The following is a 21,971-nucleotide window of genomic DNA, read 5'->3' as shown; positions in this document are numbered from 1 at the left end:
TCTGAACTTTCGACAGGAACTACTTCACAGTTCAATGATGGAGCAACGGCAATAGGAGTGGTGTCCTACCAGAGGAAACGGCATGGCAGGAAAATGCACAGGCACGGCAGCTGCAGGAGGATGGTGTTATCAACTGTAAGCGGTGTGGGTCACAGTATAAACTGTGACCATGTCCTTCCTATGGTAAGCAGTGTTTAAATTGCCATGGAAAGAACCACTTTGCAAAGCAATGCTTTTTTAAGAGGAAAGAAGAAAAGAAAATGACTCGCGTAAACTTGGATGAAACTGACCTAAGTGACACATTTTTTACTGACGTGAACTGTGAAAATGAGTCAGAAGAAGTACAAAATGTTGCCAGAAAATATAATTGGATAATTCCTTTGCTGACAAATGGAACTACAGTCAGGATCAGATTGGACACAGGTGCTAAGGCAAATCTCATAAGCATGTTTGACATAAAAGAAATGCAAAAAAAAAAAAAAACCTCTGAAAAAAGAAGCAAAGTCAGGCCAAAAAGGCTATAATGGACAACCTACAGAGTGCATTGGTACATGTCAGCTGAGTGTGACTGTTAAAGGGACAACATATCTTGTGTTCTTTTTGGTTGTAAATGAGGACCGTGAGTCACTTTTAGGTGATAAATCCTGTGAAGAATTTGGACTTGTGAAAAGATTCTATCACGTAAACTGAATTGTAGGAATCTTATGACTCTGTTGATGCAGTGCTTCAAGATTATGATGATGTCTTCAAAGGATTAGGTTCTTTATCCTACACATACATTATTCATCTAATTGGGGGGGTTGGGGGCTCAGCCTGTTGTGCACGCTGTACGTTGCATTCTAGCACAACTGCGAGAGTGATTGATCATGTTGGGAGCCATTCCAAAGGTGGAAGAGCCCACAGATTGGGTTAACTCCATAGTGGTCACAAAGAAGAAGAATGGTGAATTAAGGCTATGCATAGATCCAAAAGACCTAAATGAGAACATCATGAGAGAACATAATCAGATACTTACTCGTGAAGAAATAATCAGTGAAATGGCTGGAGCAAGTTATTTCACCAAGTTGGATGCATCACAAGGGTTTTGTCAAGTAAAGATGGATGAAAACAGCACAAAGTATTGTACTTTCAGTACACCTTTTGGAAGATTTGTTTTCTCAGACTTCCTTTTGGAATAAAATCAGCACCTGAAATATTCCATAGAGCGATGGAACGGATCATTGAGGGCTTGGAAGGAGCAAGAGTCTACATCAATGACAAAATCATCTGGGGATCCACAGGTCAGGAACACAACAGACTGAGGAGTGTCATGCAGTGCATACAGAAGAATGGACTTAGGGTGCATTCACACTAGCCCTGTTTAGTCCACTTTAATCAACTCTAGCTCGTTTTCCTAGAAAGTCCGGCTCGTTTAGGGAGGTGTGAACGCGCCATCGAACTCTGTCACGGAACAAAAAGGCGAACTCTGGCCCGGGCTAAAACCTAGGTCTCGGTCCGGTAGAAGCGAACTCCAGCGTGGTTCGAGTACAGTGTGAACGTAAACAGACCGGAGCCCGCTCCGCAGGGTAAACAAATACGCATTTCTCTGACCTTATATGGAGCCGTCAGCTGCCTTGTGTGAAAATCAATATCTCCATGGTCTTCTGTCTCATCTTCTGCTCATGCTAAGTCCATTTTTGAAAGATGACAAAATATAACTCCTAAAACTGCTAAAACTTGATGCCACTTCATTTTATTTTTATTTACAGAAGAAGAAGAAGAAGAAGTGTCTTCAGAGGTTTTTGTGTGGTTTCTTTCAGTAGTTCTTGGTGCAGCGCCCCCACAGGCGAGCGGGGGAACAGGTTGGTTCAACAGGTTGACTCGACTGCACAGTGCAGTGTGAATGCAAACGCACCAGCTCAAATGTAAACAAAAGCTCATGAATATTGGTCCCAAACCGAACCGAGTCTACCGGACTATCTAACCCCGGTGAACATCCAGGGTGTGAACATCGAGATTGTGGACTCTTACAAGTACCTGGGTGTTCACCTGAACAATAAACTGGACTGGTCTCACAACACTGATGCACTTTACAGGAAGGGTCAGAGCAGACTCTACCTGCTGAGGAGACTGAGGTCTTTTGGAGTGCAGGGGGTGCTCCTGAAGACCTTCTTTGACTCGGTAGTGGCATCAGCCATCTTCTATGGTGTTGTGTGTTGGAGCAGCAGCTTATCATCAGCTGAGAAGAAGAAGCTAGATAAGCTCATCAAGAAGGCCAGCTCGGTGCTTGGACGCCCCCTTGACCCAGTGCAGGTGGTGGGAGACAGAAGGACTCTAGCTAAAATAACATCATTGCTGGACAACGTCTTCCACCCCATGCATGAAGCTGTTGCTGAACTGGAGAGCTCGTTCAGTGACAGATTACTGCATCCTAAATGCACAAAGGAGCGTTACCGCAGGTCCTTCCTCCCAGCAGCTGTTAGACTCTACAACCATCACTGCTCCCAACAAACTCAATAAGGATTAAATACATGCTGACCTCTGCTTAAACACACACTCTGCCTGTAATACTGTACTGTCAATAGTCTGCCATTCTCAATGTTCCAATACATATTGAACATTATTATTGATATTGTTTATCTTATTTCTTATATATTGTATTGTTTATTAACATTTTAGGAACTTTTGTGTGAAATCTTTATATCTTTTTATCTTTTTATCTGTTGCTGCTGTTGCTGCTGGTACACTGGAATTTCCCATCCGTGGGACAATAAATGCTGTTTCTATTTCTATTCTATTCAATCAATGATTATATTCAGTAAAAAAAAAATCCAATCTCGCAAAAGGAAGTAAACTTGAGTTTTCACTTCCGCACCGGAAGTTCCAGTACATTTGAAAAGTGCATGAAATGCAAAAATGGACCATTTTCTGTTAGCCACATTGCCTAGAATGGAATCAGAGAAGGATGATTTTTTGGAAACAGACTGCAACAAACAAAGAAACAATAATGTGGAAGAAGGGGATCAAGCATACTGCCATCCTTCCACATCTGCAGAGAATGCTAACATTGCTAGCGTTGGACAGCTGGAGGATCTAAGCAGAAGTCCTCAAGATGGACCAAGATGACCACTTCTGCAAAAGTACCTGTCACACCTGTTTGGAGTGCAACAGAGAAGTTTTAACAAAGGCTGGCTCAATCAATATTTGTACAGCGTGGATAGATATGCCGTGTTTTGCTTTGCTTGTTGGCATTTTCTAAAGAGAGGACACAGATTTCACAATGACAGGTGGATTGTCCTGTTATGAAGACTTCTGATGGTGAGTGAATGATTTCAACCTTGTGACTTTGTAATGCATTCAGCGTTGTGCACTGACATTGTCCACTTATACACAGATACATCTGGGGGAACAGTACAGTGGATTTATTGTAACAGTTTGCATTCTACACTATACATATGTATGCCATGTTTGTACATGCTTTAATTAAATTGCAGAATACCACATATTCACTATCCACTTTATTGCTGACCATACACTCGTCTGAGTTCTGAGTGCACCTCTGTGCTTTGCGTCTGTGTGTGTTGAGAACTGAAAGAACAAATGATCCTTCATAGCACCCTCAGTTAAATGCTCACCCCCCCCCCCCCCACCCCTTAGCACCTGCAGAAAAATATCTCTGGAGCTGCCACTGAGGCCTGTGATCAGAGCTTTAATAAAAGTGCATGAGCAGTAAAAGAGGACTGGTTCTTATCAAACACAAACACAGGCTCGAGCCTGCGACCTCAGGATTACAAAGCCAAGCTACCACTGCTCTGAAGGTCCCATTAAGATAGGACAGAGTCTTGGGGGTCTACATGTGGTGCAGGGATCGAACCATCAACCCTCTTGTTGGTGTTCCCTGATCCACCTCCATTCAGGAGGTATTTCCATGGTGCACCAAGCAGACAGATGTGAGGTCAGCACAAAGTGTCAGCTGTTTTTGAACTCATGAACTTTCCATTACATGAAACTAAACAAATTTGTAACTAAATCGTTGTATATATTTAGGCAATTTAAAAAAAAATCCAATAGAACAATAACCTACCTATACCACTTCGTTTGTGGGTCCAGGGTTGTAATGAGATTTCTGAAAAAACACAGAAACAGAGTTAGTCCAGAATACAAACCCATATATTACGAACAGAGAGTTGGTCCTCACCCATCTTCTGATCCTCAAACAGGATCTCTATCAGGCCATAAGCAAAAGTGGACTTCTCTGGAACAGTGAAGCTGGTCTCCTCCTTCCATTTTCCCTGATGGACCGAGTCAGAACCAAAAAAGTTTGAATTATTCACACCAAAAATACAAAATACACAAACTATGGAACTGCAACAAAGAAGAGGTTCTTCAACCCAAGAGTCTGAGGCTGGAGTTATCCTGTCTATTCCTCTGTGGGAAACCCAGACCTTTTAAGAAGTTCCCAGATCAAAGAGGATGTGTAAACTCTGCTGGGAGTTCTGAATCTCCCATGAGGTCTTCTCTATATGGAAAGCCTCCGGGAGGCAGTAAGTATCCCGATCAGGTGTCTGAACCACCTCAGCTGACCTATTTCTTTGAGGAGGAGGCGCAGTAGCCCCACTCTCCTTGGGAGATGGATGTCCTCCTTTGATATCTAAGGCTGAGCCTGGCCACCCAACAGAGAAGGTTCAGTTCAGCCTCTTGGATCCAGGATATTATTCTTTTAGTTATGATCCAAACAGACAGACCAGTAAATTCAGATTTTCAGACTAGAGCAACACCCTCATTACCGCAAACATGGATCTGACCCATCAGTCCATCTCCTGCTTCATCCTACAATCATGTGTTAGGTGTTATGATATGGCGGCGCGTGCACACGCTGCGGCTACACTCTCTCCCGAGAATGCAGCTTTTTCATGTGTTTTTTCCTGTAAATCGCAGTATTTTTGTACGTCTCCGTCGTGCGCTCACGTCTTGAAGCGCATATACAGCCGTGAATCGCTGCTTGATGTCGGCAAAAGCTCACTTTTCGAGCTTAGCTCTGAACTTCGAGAGGGGCTGCGTGCTAGCGGCTTGCTCAGAACTCCGGCTCCACCACCGTCCCCCTCCGCTGCGCTGCGCCCACAATGGAAGCGCCACAAGCGGAACGAGAGGCTGCAGAAGAGGGGTAAGCGCGGAGGTATAAGAGCGAGGCTAGCTGCTAGCCCACACAAGCCAGCCATCCCCTCCATGATACTGGCCAACGTACGCTCTCTGGACAACAAACTGGATGACATCCGCTTACTTCAGTCAACTCAGAAGACCGTGAGGGACTGTTGTGTTTATGTTTTCACGGAAACTTGGCTCAAAGACAACATCCCGGACCACGCAGTTCAGCTCGAGCGGCGGACATGCTACCGAGCGGACCGAGTCCTCACTGAAGGTAAAACACGCGGCGGACTTTGTGTTTACATTAGTGATGCTTGGTGTCGCAACGCTGTTGTGGTCTGCAAGTACTGCTCACCGGTGGTGGAACTGATGATTATAAAGTGCAGACCGTTTTATCTACCGAGGGAGTTCTCAGCTGTGCTGATAGCTGCTGTTTATCTGCCTCCGAGCTCCGCTAACATCAGGAGCGAAGCGCTGAACGAACTATATCAGAACATCAGTGAGCAGCAGACAGCCCACCCGGATGCTTTTCTCATCCTGGCTGGTGATTTCAACCATGCAGAACCAAAGAGTGTGTTTTCTGGACTTTATAAACATATAGACTTTCCAACACGAGGCAATAACACGCTGGATCAGGTCTTCACCACACGGAGAGGAGCTTACAAAGCCCGGGCCCTCCCCCACCTTGGTGCTTCTGACCATCTGACTGTGATGTTAATGCCAGCATTCAGACCACTGGTTAAAGTCAACAAACCAGTTCTGAAGCAGATACGAGTGTGGCCTGAGGGCTCATCTGAGGCACTCCAGGACTGTTTTAGCACCACGGACTGGAATGTGTTTAAAATGGCTGCTACTCACAACAACTTCACTGACATTCAGGAGTACACAGAAACTGTCTCTGCTTATATCACAAAGTGCATTGATGATGTAACTGTCCTGAAGACCATCACCATCCGTGCTAATCAGAAGCCATGGCTGACAGGAGAGGTCCACAAGCTGCTGAAGGCTAGGAATGCTGCCTTCGCCGCTGGAGACCAGGCAGGCCTGAAGACAGCTAGGGCCAACCTGTCCAGAGGCATTAAAAAAGCTAAGAGGCAGCACTCCAAGAAAATAGCCCAACACTTCAAGGACAGCAGAGACTCTCGGAGCCTGTGGCAGGGAATTCAGTCCATTACAGACTACAAACCCTCTCCACAGACCTGTGACAGCACCCCCTCCCTGCTGAATGACCTGAACAGGTTCTTCACTCGGTTTGAGGCACAGAATGGCACACCTGCACAAAAAGCCACCCCCCCTCCTGGAGACCAGGTGATCACACTGTCCCCGGACAAGGTGAGGAGAGCATTCAGCAAGATCAACGCTCGGAAAGCTCCTGGTCCCGACAACATACCTGGTCGCGTGCTGAAGGACTGCGCTGGCGAATTAGCAGAGGTGTACTCTGACATCTTCAACACCTCACTGAGCCAGGCTGTGGTCCCCACGTGCTTCAAAACCACCACCATAATCCCTGTCCCCAAGAAAACGTCTCCCTCCTGCTTCAACGACTACCGCCCGGTTGCACTCACTTCCATCCTCATGAAGTGCTTCGAGCGACTAGTCATGCAACACATTAGGTCCTCCCTCCCCCCCTCCCTGGACCCCTACCAGTTTGCATATCGGTCAAACCGCTCGACTGATGATGCCGTCGCCACTGCTCTTCATTCAGCCCTCACACATTTGGACAAGAAAGACACCTATGTCAGAATGCTCTTCATCGACTTCAGTTCTGCATTCAACACAATCATTCCACAACAACTCATCTGGAAACTGGACAGTCTGGGTCTGAACACATCACTGTGCAACTGGCTGCTTGACTTCCTTACCGGAAGACCACAGGCAGTACGGGTTGGCAGCAACACATCCAGCATCATCACTCTGAACACGGGGGCCCCACAAGGATGTGTGCTGAGCCCCCTTCTGTTCACTCTACTAACCTACGACTGCTCTCCATCACACCCCTCCAACCTCTTCATCAAGTTTGCGGACGACACGACTGTGGTAGGCCTCATCAGCAACAACGATGAGTCACTCTACAGGAGCGAGGTGAGCCGGCTGGTCTCCTGGTGCAAACGCAACAATCTCTTGCTGAACACAGAGAAGACCAAGGAGATTGTTGTGGACTTCAGGAGAACACAGACAAAACATGCTCCACTATCCATCAACGGTGTTGTTGTGGAAAGGGTGAGCAGCACCAAGTTCCTGGGTGTGCACATCTCTGAGGACCTCTCCTGGACCATCAACACAGCAGCAGTGGCCAAAAAGGCTCACCAACGGCTCTACTTCCTCCGCAAGCTGAGAAGAGCGAGAGCCCCCACCCCCATCATGACAACCTTCTACAGGGGGGCCATCGAGAGCATCCTGATGAGCTGCTCCACTGTGTGGTACGGGGCCTGCACAGCATCCTGCCGCAAATCCCTCCAGCGGATCGTGAGGACAGCTGAGAAGATCATTGGCACCTCTCTCCCCTGCCTTCAGGACCTCCACAGCTCTCGCCTCAGAAGTAAAGCCCTCTGCTGGGTGGGAGATCTTGACCACCCGCTACACTGCTTCTTCAACCTGCTGCCATTAGGGCGGAGACTGCGTAGCCTCAGTTCTAGGACCAGCAGACTGTGGAACAGCTCCGTCCATCAGGCCGTGAGGATGCTGAACTCTCTGCCTGCCCCCCCTCAGCCCCCTCTCCCACTTCTGCCACCCTGCACACACTAACTCAGCTTCCTGACACCCCCCCCTCACCCCCCCCCCCCTTCAAAACTGCTCTGGGACATTTATTTAGTTTTATGAATAGTTCATGAATCGGTCACTTTAACAGCCTACAAGCTCACTCTACTGTTTATTGCATTATATTTTGCACTACTGTTATGATCAACTCGTCCTGTTTATTCTTTATTCTGGTAATTCTGGTATTGTCATTTCCACTTAATCACCTCATCAGTACATAACTGTGACTCTATATAGAACCGGTATGCACACCTTCACTTTACTAAGTTTCTCAGGTTTATACTTTATATTGCACTATTGTTTACTCTGGCCTTGCACATCCATTATCTACCTCTCATCACGTTATTGTCTTCAGTCAGCGTCCCTTTGTCTCCTGTTAGTCACTATTGAGCACGTTGCATCAGAGGTCCTGCTGCTGTTCACTTTTATATTTTTTTATATTTTTTTTATATAACTAGTTGTGTTAGTTTATTTTTGCTAATGTTGTTGTTTGCTGCAATTTGAGTAGGAGTGTAACGCAATTTCAATTTCTATGTATGTCCTGTACATATGCAGAATTGACAATAAAAAAAAAAATCAATCAATCAATCAATCAGTCAGGAGCAGGACTCTCAGATAGTTGAGGCAGAGACGGCTCCACATCCTGGAGGGAGCATTCAGAACCATGATCCCAGACTCAATTCACGCTCAAACCCCCTCAGAAACTTCAGAAACCCAAATCTTTGCTCCAGCACAGAAACAGTCAATATTTATTATTATTTTGAGTATTATTATTATTATTATTCTGAGCATATTTTGAGTGAAATCGCACCTTTCTCTCTGCGGCTTTGCTGTTCATTTACAAGACACTAGTAGCCCCCCTCTTTGAATCCTGAGATTTCTCAACCCACCTCTCAGGCCCTATTTACATGGACACGGTGGGGTGAAACATAGAAATATACTGTAGGTTTTTTATATGTTAATTAGAGGAAAAGATCTGTGTTGACATGGACGGATTTTGTGTTTACATGCATAGGTAGGAATCCCCCCCTCCAAAATCCGCTGTAGCTGCCATGCTGGGTCATTAGTTGGCGCTGTGAGTTTTGTACATTCACCTAATGTGTATGAGTGCTGCCTCAGACCGCTCCCCTGTAAGGACTTTCCTCTGGACTAAAAGCTCAGCTAACAACAACTTAACAAGTTAAAGCTGGATTTTGGCTGAATTTTGGATACGAGTTGACAGATTTGACGCCAAGGCAAGTGGGACCACTTCGTCTAACAGCGCCACACTGGTCGCTGAGCAGACCAGAACCGAGTCGACAATAATGATGTCGGACGTTCTACTCCGTGATGATCAGTAGCCGATTTACAGCAGGTAAATCTACATTCTTAATAATGTTAGCTTGTGTTTACTTCAGATACATAACAACCGAGTTTTTATTTTTCCTGCAAGGAGAAGCTGTCCTCCCACCAGCGGTGGACCATTTCTGAACGAGCCTAGGCCCAGGTGTGTTGCAGGAGGATGTCAAAGAGAGAGATGTTGGATGAACTATTTATTTAAAATTTCCCTCAGTTCTTTTTCCCAATCCATTCAATGTTTTAAGCTACATTAAGCAAACGAGTGACAGCCTGAATGAGCCAGATAAACAACATGGCATCAGTATACATTATGACAACGAAGAGTACAGTTCAATAATGTAGTTTACAGTTTGGTTAATATGTTTTTAATAGTTTGTTAAGATTATTATCAGTGTTTGTGTGACATACAGTTTGTGGTGTTGAATAAATAAATAAAAATTAAACCTGATGTCTTAATTTTCAACTTTTAATAACATGCAACATGCTTCACGTTGTTTAAATCACATAATTTGAATTACATAATGTCCAGATAGCTTCATTTAGCTCAGATAGCTTCATTAGATATCTCCCATACTAACATAAATACTGTTTATTATTCTATTATTTATAAATAAATAAATAAATATTACTATTTATTATTTTGAATGTCCAGAGGACCAGATTGAACTTTTTTGGATTTTTCTACCTGGATTATTGAGCATGCATCAGGATACTGTTTATTATTGTTAAACTGTTATCAGCACATTTTGTATGTTACAGTTGCAGCGTGACGCGTGAAATATATGCCTGCCTCGTTCAACAAATAGCGATATTAGAACTGGATCTGACGGGCCTCTCTTCCTAACACAGATGTCGGTCACAGCAGCTACAATGCGGGGTAGATTAACTACGAGACCCAGCTTCTCTTTGCAGGAAAAATAAAAAATAAAACCTCAGTTGGTTGTTGTGTAACCAAAGTAAACAGAAGCAAACATTATTAAGAATGATGATTTACCTGCTGTAAATCGGCTACTGATTATTACGAAGTAAGAAGTCCAACATCATCATCGTCAGTTTTGGTCTGCTCAGCGACCGGTGTGGAGCTGTTAAATGAAACGGTCCTGCTTGGCATCAAATCTGTTGACTCGTATCCAAAATCCAGCCGAAATCCTGCTTTAACTTGTTAAGTTATTGTTAGCTGGGCTTATTAGGCCAGAGGAAAGTCCTTACAGAGAGGAGTCTGAGGCAGCACGCATGCGCATTAGGTGAATGTACAAAATTCACAGCGCCAACTAATGACTCAGCATGGAAACTACAGCGAATTCGGGGTGGGGGTGGGGGGGATTTTTGTGGATGATTGTAAACACAAAATCTGTCTGTGTCAATGCAGATATTTTCCTCAAATTAACATCTTAAAAAACCTGTTTCCCCCGCAGTGTCCATGTAAATAGGGCCAAAATTTCTTCGATCAGGGCAGCTCTTACTGATAGTACCGTGTGTCTGACTGTCTGCAGGTGAACTCACCTTAAAGAGAAAATTCAACACCTTCTGACAGGAAGCTGACATAGAGCCATCATGCTGGGCCTTTCTGATCAGTTTCACAGGTCCGGTGTTGTAAATCGTCTCATAAACAAAGGTCAGTTTGTCCTTCTCCCTCAGTTTCAGCAACTTCATCGTTTCCTGTTTAATTGCCCTGTCCAACAAGAACAGCAGCATCAAAGGGTTATCATTTGTTTGGACGAGTGGTACCACCACAGAGAACCAGGCCATACCTGCCACTGAACCTTTGCCTCAACTTTTTAAGGTCTACTTTGATTTTATTGATGTTGACAGCTTGAAGCAGACTGTCCAAAGAGTCAGTGCTGGCAGAGATCGCAGCTTCTACCCCCATTTTCTCTTCTCCGCCCACTTTGCTGGATCCGTTGGTCTCTACAGATGTTATGAAGTCCTCCACCAGAACCTCCTCCTTAGCCTCTGGTAGGAAGATAGCACATAATTCAAATGGGGTGGGATTTTGTCTGTTTGTGCATCTGTGTCATGCGACTCACCTGGGAAAAACTCCTCCTCCCCTACCAGGTCAGGCAGGGTCCACATGACTGTTTGGTACTTTGGGAACTGCCAGATCCTTCCCTTGCTGACTTTAACCAGAGTCAGCAGTTCAATTTTGTCATTTAAATTTGGGTTGGAGATGAGATTTTCTTGGAGTCCAATGTTTCTGATCAAAGCTTTGGTTTCAGCAGCAAACATTTTCTGTGGACACAAAAGGACAAACACTCAAAAAAAATTATATTTCTGAATGTAAAGAACCCAGATCAATGGAGATTATTTTCCTTTAAGTTTATTTTTACATCAAACTTTCTGGACCAGAATACTTTGTTCCGCTAAAACTGATAATTTTTTCAATTTTCGGATCTCTTCTATAAATTTTATTTAAAATGGCTGATCATGATCCTGATTAAGTTTAAAATCAGTCTCCAGTTCAGTCTGAGTCTCTGAGGATCAAAGATGTTCAGAAGTTTCAGCTAGTTTGACTCTGGATGTTTCCAAATTTGTTAGAGCCCAAAAGACTCACATAACCAACAACTCACATGAAAGGAAAAAAAAGCATCTGAAACTAAAATGTATGTTTTCATTTGAGTACAACTGTGACTCTGGGGCTATGTTATCTGGGACATCAGTTCCTGGTAGGGTCATGCATGGCAAATGGACGTCAGGGTCAGACCAAGAGTGATTCAAAAGCATTGATGGATAGATAACGATAGATAACTGTCCATCATGTCACCTTGCCTGGAAGAGGTAAATCAGGACACCCTCTCTGACACAAAGTGTAGGCTGGGAGCTCACTGGCAAGCACCTGATGGTCAAGCCTTGGATCCTGGGGCTTGGCCGGGCCAAGCCACAAAGACTATCAAGGTTCGGTGTCATGTAAACCAAGTGGCATGTGAGGGAGGGTCCATGTCCATGTAATTTCCTGGTGTCATAAACTAGCTCTAGTGAAGTGGAATGTCACCATACTGGCAGGTAAGGACCATGTTCCTGGAGGCATTCTGTGGGCGAGTGTTGCCTGGGGTGCCTGGCTTGCTCTTAAGGACTATCTGGTCCCTGTAGAACCAAAGCAGGAGATGTATTCACATTATTGGCAGTCAAGCTCATTCTCTGTGCAGGTTGGACTCCACCATGGCTTCCCCTTGTCTATGATCCTGTTTGTGGTGTTCATGGACAGGATCTAAAGACGCCGTCATGGAAAGTAGGGTGTATGGTTTGGGAACCTCAGAGCCTAATCTCTGTTTTGTGTGGACTATGTGGTTCTATTGACGTCTTCTTCAACTTTGTCTTCAATATGGATTAGGGTTGTTCTCAGCTGAGTATGAAGCAGCTGGAATCAGAGTCAGCTCCTTTAAGTCTGAGACCATGGTTCTAGACTGGAAATGTATGAAAATGGGTAAAATGCCCACTCCGGGTCAGTGGAAAACTTTTCCTCAGGTGGAGGAGTTCAAGTATTTGGTCATCTTGTTTCTGAGTGATGGTTAGATGGAGCAGGAGATGGATTGATGGATTAGGACCTCATTCACAGTAAAGAGGGCATTGCTTCAGGCAGTTGTGATGAAGATTTAGTCTCGATTTACTGGTTTGTCTATGTTCCAACCATCAACTGTTGTCCTGAGGTTTGTATCAGGACTGAAAGAACCAAATCCTGGATCCAAGCATCTGAAATGAGCTTTTTTCACTGGGAGGGGGCTCAGCCTTAAAGATAGGATGAGGAGCTCCATCATCCGGAGGTAGCTCGGTGTAGAACTGCTGCTCCTCTGCATCTAAAGGAGTCAACTAAGGAGGTTAATCTGATCAGGACATCTCCTGGAAGCCTCCCATTGGAAGGTTTTGGGCACATTCCTCTGGGCTGACCCAGAACTCTCTAGAGGGATTGTTTATCTTCTCTCATCTGAGAATAACTTGTCATATTCCAGTAGGAGCAGGAGAGTGTCTCTGGGGGAGAGGGAGGTCTGGGTTTCTCTCCTATACTAGTTGCGTCTGTGACCCAACTACTATAAGTGGTAGAAAATGGAAATTGAGTTTTACCAGGACTTATTTTTGGACTGGTTTAATTGGTCCTGGGTTTTACTTGTGCTGGTTTAATTTGGACTGGTCTAACTTGAACTGGTTTACCTGGTTCTGGTTTTGTTTGGACTGGTTTAACTTGGACTTGGAAATGTGGGGACAATGACAGGCAAAGGTAGAGAGCTGGTTGACATGATGCAGAGAAGAAAGGTAGATGTTTTATGTGTCCAAGAAACCAAGTGGAAGGGCAACAACGCTCACAGCATTGGAGCAGGGTTCAAACTGTTTTACCATGGTGTGAATAGAAAGAGAAATTGAGTAGGGGTGGTCCTGAAGGAGGAGTTGGCAAAGAATGTAGTAGAGGTGAAGAGAGTGTCAGATAGGGTGATGTGCTTGAAGGTAGAAGTAGTAGGTCTGATGCTAAACATCGTCAGTGGTTATGCTCCACAGGTTAGATGTGATGAGGAGGAGAAAGATACATTTTGGAAAAATCTGGATGAAGTGATAGACAGTATTCCCAGGGAGGAGAGCGTGGTGATTGGAGCAGAACTGAATGGACATGTTGGTGAAGGAAACAGAGGGGATGAGGAAGCGAAGGGTAGGTTTGGTGTCAAGGAAAGAAACCAGGAAGGACAGATGGTGGTGGATTTTGCCAAGAGAATGGAAATGGTCAATATCTATTTCCAAAAGAGGGAGGAACATAGAGTGACCTATACGAGTGGAGAAAGGAGTATGCAGGTCAACTACAGGAAAGAAGAGGAAACCTGAGGGAGATTGGGGACTGTAAGGTTGTGGCTGGGGAGAGCATGGCCAGACAGCATTGGATGGTTGTGTGTAGAATGACTGTTGTTGTGAAGAAGAGAAAAAGAGTAAAATCAGAGAAGAAGACCAAATGGTGGAAGCTGAAGAAGGAAGAATGTTGTGAGAAATTCAGAGAGGAGATGTTAAAGGCTCTGGGTAGTAAGAAAGAGCTTCCAAATGACTGAGCTACTACAGCAACAGTAATTAGAGAGACAGGAAGGTACTTGGTGTGTCATCTGGACAGAGAATGGATGATAAGGAAACCTGGTGATGGAATAGTGAAGTGCAGAACACCGTTCAACGAACGAGATTAGCCAAGAAGAAATATGACAGTGAGAGGACTGAAGAGAGGAGACAGGAATATAAGGAGATGGGACATAGAGCAGAGAGGGAGGTAGCTAATGCAAAGCAGAGGGCATACAATGAGTTTTATGGGAGACTGGACACTAAAGGGGGCGAGAAGGACTTGTACCAATTGGAAATACAGAGGGATCAGGCTGGAAAGGATGTGCAGCAGGTTAGACTTATTAAAGATAGGAATGGTAATGTTCTAACAATTCAATTCAATTCAGTTTATTTATATAGCGCCAAATCACAACAAAGTTGTCTCAACAAGTGAGGAGAGTGTGACGGGAAGATGGAAGGAGTACTTTGAGGAGCTAATGAATGAAGAGAATGAAAGAGAAAGAAGAGTAGCGGTCACAGAAACCGTGGACCAGGAAGTGGGAAAGATTAGTGAGGGTGAAGTCCGGAAAGCTCTGAAAAGAATGAAGAAGGGGAAGGCAGTATGAACTGATGACATACCAGTGGAGGTTTGGAAATGTCTTGGAGAGATGGCAGTGAGGTTTTTGACTCAAATATTCAATGACATATACGAGGGTGAGAAAATGCCTGAGGAATAGAAGTGTACTGGTGTCCATTTTTAAGAACAAGCGTGATGTGCAGAGTTGTAGCAACTACAGGAGAATTAAGTTGATGAGCCACACGATGAAGATCTGGGAAAGAGTTGTGGAAGAAAGACTTCAACGAGAGGTGACTATCTGTGAGCAGCAGTATGGTTTCATGCCAAGAAAGAGCGCCACAGATGCCATCTTTGCTTTGAGAATGCTGATAGAGCAGTACAGAGGGGGTCAGAAAGAACTCCATTGTGTCTTTGTGGATTTAGAAAAAGCATATGACAGAGTGCCAAGAGAGGAGGTGTGGTATTGCATGAGGAAATCTGGAGTGGCAGAAAAGTGTGTTAGACTGTTACAGGACATGTATGAGGACAGTAGGACAATGGCGAGATGTGCTGTAGGAGTGACAGATAGCTTCAAGTTGGAGGTGGGATTGCATCAAGGATTGGCTCTGAGCCCCTTCTTGTTTGCTCTGGTGATGGATCGGCTAACAGATGAGATCAGGCAATAATCCCCATGGACTATGATGTTTGCAGATGACATTGTGATCTGTGGTGAGAACAAGGAACAGGTGGAAGAGAACTTGGAGAGGTGGAGGTATGCACTTGAAAGAAGAGGAATGAAAGTCAGCCATAGTAAGACAGAGGACATGTGTGTGAATGAGAGGGAGGCTGGTGGAACAGTGAGGCTACAAGGATCAAAGGTCACAAAAGTGCAGGACTTCAAGTACTTGGGGTCCACTGTCCAGGAAAATGGGAATGTGGTAAAGAAGTGACAAAGATAGTCCAGGCAGGATGGAGTGGATGGAGAAAAGTTTCAGGAGTGATTTGTGACAAAATGGTGTCAGCAAAGGTCCAAGGAAAAGTTTACAAGACAGTGGTGAGACCAGCTATATTGTATGGTCTGGAGAAAGTGGCATTGACAAAAAGACAGGGGAAAGAACTGGAAGTGACAGAAATAAAGATGCTAAGGTTCTCCTTATGAGTGACAATGCTGGATAAGTTTAGGAATGAGCTAATCAGAGGTGCAGCCCAGGTTGAACAACTGGGAGATAAAGTTAGGGAGACCAGACTGAGATGGTTTGGACATGTCAAGAGGAAGTGACCATGTGTATATTGGTAGAAGGATGTTAGAAATGCAGCTGCCAGGAAAAAGACAAAAAGGAAGACCAAAGAGGAGATATATGGATGCAGTTAGAGAGGACATGAAGGTAGAAGTGAGGACAGAGGATGCAGAGGACAGAATGAGGTGGAGGAGGATGACTCGCTGTGGTGACCCCTGAAGAGGGAAAAGCCGAAAGAAGAAGAAGAAAAAGGTTTAACTTGGACTTGTTGAACTGTTCCTGGTTTAACTGATCCTGGATTAATTTGGACTGGTCTAACTTGGACTGGTTTACCTGGTCCTGGTCTAATATGGACCTGTTCAATTCAAGTCAGTTTTTTAATATAGTGCCAAATCACAATAAAAGTCATCTCAGTGTACCGTACGAAAACATTTGCATACATTACAAATGCCAGTACGTAAAAGTTATCTATTTAATTAAGGAAGCCAGCAGATTGCATAAAATCAAAGTCAAGTCAAAGTCACTTTATTGTCAAAAGCTTCAATATGTACAGGACATACACAGGATTGAAATTACATTTCTCTCAGACCCCGGTGCAACAATAACCATTTAACATTAAAACATTTATTAAACATAAACATAAAATGAAATAATAAAAGCATAATATTGTCTTAAATTGTATTATACGGTATAAAAATATTTTAAAAAGTATATCTATAAAATAAAATGAAATGAAGGTCCTGACATTGATATTTGTAGTGAGTGGCAAAGCAGCATATGAAGTGAATGTACACGGTTTATGTATGAAGTCCTTGATATTGGTGTAGGTAAAGTGACATATGCAATAAGACTAGTAAAAAAATATATTTGTATATCAGCGGTAGTGTAATATAAGCAGCAGTGTGAGTATAAACAGTAGTACAAATGTAAGCAGTAGTATGAGTATAAACAGTAGTGCAAATGTAAACAGTTTTATGAATAAAAACAGTAGTATGAATATGAACAGTAGTATGAATATAAACAGTAGTATGAATATGAACAGTGGTATGAATATGAACAGTAGTATGAATATGAACAGTAGTATGAATATGAGCAATACTATGAATATAAACAGTAGTTGGAATATAAACAGTAGTTTGAATATGAATATGAACAGTATCCTGATGCATGCTCAATAATCCAGGTAGAAGAATCCAAAAAAGTTCAATCTGGTCCTCTGGACATTCAAAAACAAAAAAAAAAAGCAAAAAAATATAGAAACGTTTCGTCTCTCATCCAAGAGACTTCCTCAGTCTGAGGTGCTGTTTTCAGCTCAGTCTCTTAAAATAGCACCTTCTCAGAGTGGATCAACCAGTTTGCTGCTGACAACCAAAACCAGCTGATCACATGCTCAAGAAGGACCATCAGCCTACCAATGGATCATTAGCACACTGATGGCTATTTAATATTCACAGAGGGCTGAGTGATACTAGCAATCACAGCATTGTAAGAGGGGGACAGTTGAACCCAGAGGCCTCCACCCCTGTTTAATGATGGACGATTTCTTTTCACAAAGATGGCCTCCTTTACTCCTCTCTCAAACCATCGTTCCTCTCTGTCCAGGATGTGAACATCTTCATCCTTGAAAGAGTGACCGCTGGCCTGGAGATGAGTGTAGACCGCAGAATCCTGGCCTGATGATGTTGATCTTCTGTGCTGGGCCATCCTTTTGGCCAGTGGCTGTTTAGTTTTCCCGATGTAAGACTGATCACAGCCCTCCTGACACCGAACAGCATACACAATATTACTCTGTTTGTGCCGGGGGACTGGATCGTTGGGATGAACCAGTCTTTGCCGTAATGTATTTTGGGGTTTAAAAGCCACTGGGACGTTATGTTTAGAAAATAAACGTCTCAGTTTCTCTGATACTCCCTCAACATACGGAATGACCACTGGTCTGGGTCTGGGTTCCTCCTTTTCACCTGATGGCTGACTGGAGTCCTGTTTGGGTATCTTCTCTGCTTTCAGGAAGGCCCAGTTAGGATATCCACATTGCTCTAGAGCCTGTTTTGTGTAGGATTTCTCCTTCTGCCTGGCTCCCGAGTTAGTGGAGTTCCGCAACAACAAAATGAAAGATGGTGAAGCAGAACAGCTCAGAATCAAAGTTTCATCCTGCCTCAGCAATGGCAAACCACCACCTTCCAACATCAGTAGAGAGGAGAATGATGCACTCACCACTCTTAGCAAGGACAAAAACATCATTCTCCCAGCAGACAAAGGAAGGTGCACAGTGATTTTGAACCAGAAAGACTATCATGAGAAAGTTATGACACTCCTTAGCGACTTAACCACTTATGAACCTCTGAAAAGAGATCCAGGAAGCGGTTACAAGAAGAAGTTAATAGATTGCCTGAAAAATTTGGAGCAGGACAAGGCTATTGACCGTATTCTGTACCACAGACTGTACCCAGGGGAGGCCACACCTAGTCTGTATGGTTTACCTAAAATCCACAAACAAGGTGTACCTTTAAGACCAATTGTTAGCATGATTAACTCTGTCACTTACAATGTTTCCAAATATCTGGCGTTTGTACTCATCCCTTTAGTTGGCAGCTCAGAACACCACATACAGAACACCATGGACTTTGTGGATAAGGTGAGGGATGTCATCATGGAGACTGATGAAACAATGGTCTCTTTTGATGTCACATCACTCTTTACGTGCATTCCTGTTGATGATGCAGTAGAGGTGGTCAATTTAAGATTAAAATCAGACACCACTCTGCGCAGCAGGACCACGCTTTCCACAGAACAACTGTATCAACTCTCGAAACTGTGCCTGCAGTCAACCTACTTCACATACAGTGGAGAGAACAAGTATTTGATACACTGTTGATTTTTCAGGTTTTCCCACTTGCAAAGCTTGTAGATGACTGTAATTTTTATCATAGGTACTCTTCAACTGTGAGTGATGGAATCTAAAACAAAAATCCAGAAAAATACAATGTATGATTTTTAAATAATTAATTTCCATTTTATTGTGTGAAATAAGTATTTGATACACCAGAAAAATGAAACTTAATATTTGGTACAGAAACCTTTGTTTGCAATTACAGAGATCAGACGTTTCCTGTAGTTCTTGACCAGGTTTGCACACACTGCAGCAGGGATTTTGGCCCACTCCTCCATACAGATCTCCTCCAGAGCCTTCAAGTTTCGGGGCTGTCGCTGGGCCACACGGACTTTAAGCTCCCTCCAAAGATTTTCTATGGGATTCAGGTCTGGAGACTGGCTAGGCCACTCCAGGACCTTAAGATGTTTCCTACGGAGCCACTCTTTAGTTGCCCTGGCTGTGTGTTTTGGGTTGTTATCATGCTGGAAGACCCAGCCACGACCCATCTTCAGTGCTCTTACTGAGGGAAGGAGGTTGTTGGCCAAAATCTCACGATACATGGCCCCATCCATCCTTCCCACAATATGGTGCAGTCGTCCTTTCCCCTTTGCAGAAAAGCATCCCCAAAGAATGATGTTTCCACTGCCATGCTTCACGGTTGGGATGGTGTTCTTGGGGTTGTACTCATCATTCTTCTTCCTCCAAACATGACGAGTGGAGTTTAAACCAAAAAGTTCTATTTTTGTCTCATCAGACCACATGACCTTCTCCCATTCCTCCTCTGGATCATTCAGATGGTCATTTGCAAACTTCAGACGGGCTTTGACATGCGTTGGCTTGAGGGAGGGCACCTTGCGTGCACTGCAGGATTTTAATCCTTGACGGCGTAGAGTGTTACTGATTGTTTTCTTTGAGACTGTGGTCCCAGCTCTATTCAGGTCATTGACCAGGTCCTGCCGTGTAGTTCTGGGCTCATTCCTCACCTTCCTCAAGATCAATGATGCTCCACGAGGTGAGATCTTGCATGGCGCCCCAGACCGAGGGAGATTTTCCGTTATTTTGTATTTAATAATAATAATAATAATAATGTCATCACAATGTCAGCACTGTATGTTTCCATACAATGGCGAAATTAGTCTCTGCATTTAACCCATCCACCACCAGGTGGTGCAGTGGGCAGCTATTGAAAGCACCCGGGGGACATTTTGGGGATTAGACGTGCTGCCCAGAGACGCCACGTGATGTGCAGTGACTGGGGATCGAACCTGGGACTCTCGGGTCCCAAGCCGGCTGCCCTGCCTCTACACCATCTCGGCCCAATTTCTTCCATTTTCTAATAATTGCACCAACTGTTGTTGCCTTCTCACCAAGCTGCTTGCCTATTGTCCTGTAGCCCACCCCAGCCTTGTGCAGGTCTACAATTTTATCCCTGATGTCCTTACACAGCTCTCTGGTCTTGGGCATTGTGGAGATGCTGGAGTCTGATTGATTGAGTGTGTGGACAGGTGTCTTTTATACAGGTCACGAGCCTAAACAGGTGCAGTTAATACAGGTAATGGGTGGAGAACAGGAGGGCTTCTTAAAGAAGAACTAACATGTCTGTGAGAGCCAAAATTCTTACTGGTTGACAGATAATCAAATACTTATTTCACACAATAAAATGGAAATTAATTATTTAGAAATCATACATTGTATTTTTAAGGCAGGTAGAGCTGCTGCCTCTCAGCGAACAGGTCCCTGGTTCAAACCCCGGTCCAGGGGCCTTCTGGGTGGAGTTTGCATGTTCTCTCCGTGCATGCGTGGGTTTTCTCCGGGTACTCCGGTTTCCTCCCACAGACCAAAAACATGCATGTTAGGCTGATTGGTAACTCTAAATTGTCCCTAGGTGTGAGTGAGAGAGTGAATGGTTGTTTGTCTCGTTTGTCTCTATGTGGCCCTGTGATGGACTTGCGACCCGTCCAGGGTGTACCCCGCCCCTCGCACAGTGATTGCTGGACATGGGCACCAGCGACCCCCCGTGACCCAAAAATGGAATAAACGGGTAAAGATAATGGATGGATGGATGGACATTGTATTTTTCTGGATTTTTGTTTTAGATTCCATCACTCACAGTTGAAGAGTACCTATGATAAAAATTACAGTCATCTACAAGCTTTGCAAGTGGGAAAACCTGAAAAATCAACAGTGTATCAAATACTTGTTCTCCCCACTGTATGAGCAATATTATAGGCAGAAACATGGGTGTGCTATGGGGTCTCCAGTTTCTCCTGTTGTTGCCAACCCGTACATGGAGGAGGTAGAAAAGAGAGCCTTGACATCCTTTTCAGGGACACCACAAAGTCATTGGTTCAGGTATGTTGACGACACCTGGGTTAAAATTAAATCTCAGGAAGTCCAACATTTTACTGACCACATCAACTCTGTGGATAAATACATCAAGTTCACACGAGAAGATTTAAAAAATGGCAAGTTGGCTTTCTTGGACTGTGAGGTCTCAGTCTCTGATAGAGGACATTTGCAAACCGAGGTGTACCGCAAACCCACCCACACAGACCAGTATTTGTTGTTTGACTCCCATAACCCTTTGGAGCACAAGTTAGGAGTCATCAGGACTCTGTATCACAGAGCAGACAGCATCCCCACTAACTCGGGAGCCAGGCAGAAGGAGAAATCCTACACAAAACAGGCTCTAGAGCAATGTGGATATCCTAACTGGGCCTTCCTGAAAGCAGAGAAGAAACCCAAACAGGACTCCAGTCAGCCATCAGGTGAAAAGGAGGAACCCAGACCCAGACCCAGACCAGTGGTCATTCCGTATGTTGAGGGGGTATCAGAGAAACTGAGACGTTTATTTTCTAAACATAACGTCCCAGTGGCTTTTAAACCCCAAAATACATTACGGCAAAGACTGGTTTATCCCAAAGATACAGTCCCCGGCACAAACAGAGTAATGTTGTGTATGCTGTTCAGTGTCAGGAGGGCTGTGATCAGTCTTACATCAGGGAAACTAAACAGCCACTGGCCAAAAGGATGGCCCAGCACAGAAGATCAACATCATCAGGCCAGGATTCTGCGGTCTACACTC

The sequence above is a fragment of the Nematolebias whitei genome, chromosome 18 (genome assembly GCF_014905685.2).
Source record: "Nematolebias whitei isolate Nwh7 chromosome 18, NemWhi1, whole genome shotgun sequence".
Lineage (NCBI taxonomy): Eukaryota > Metazoa > Chordata > Actinopteri > Cyprinodontiformes > Rivulidae > Nematolebias > Nematolebias whitei.
Note: the sequence above shows the minus strand (reverse complement) of the source record.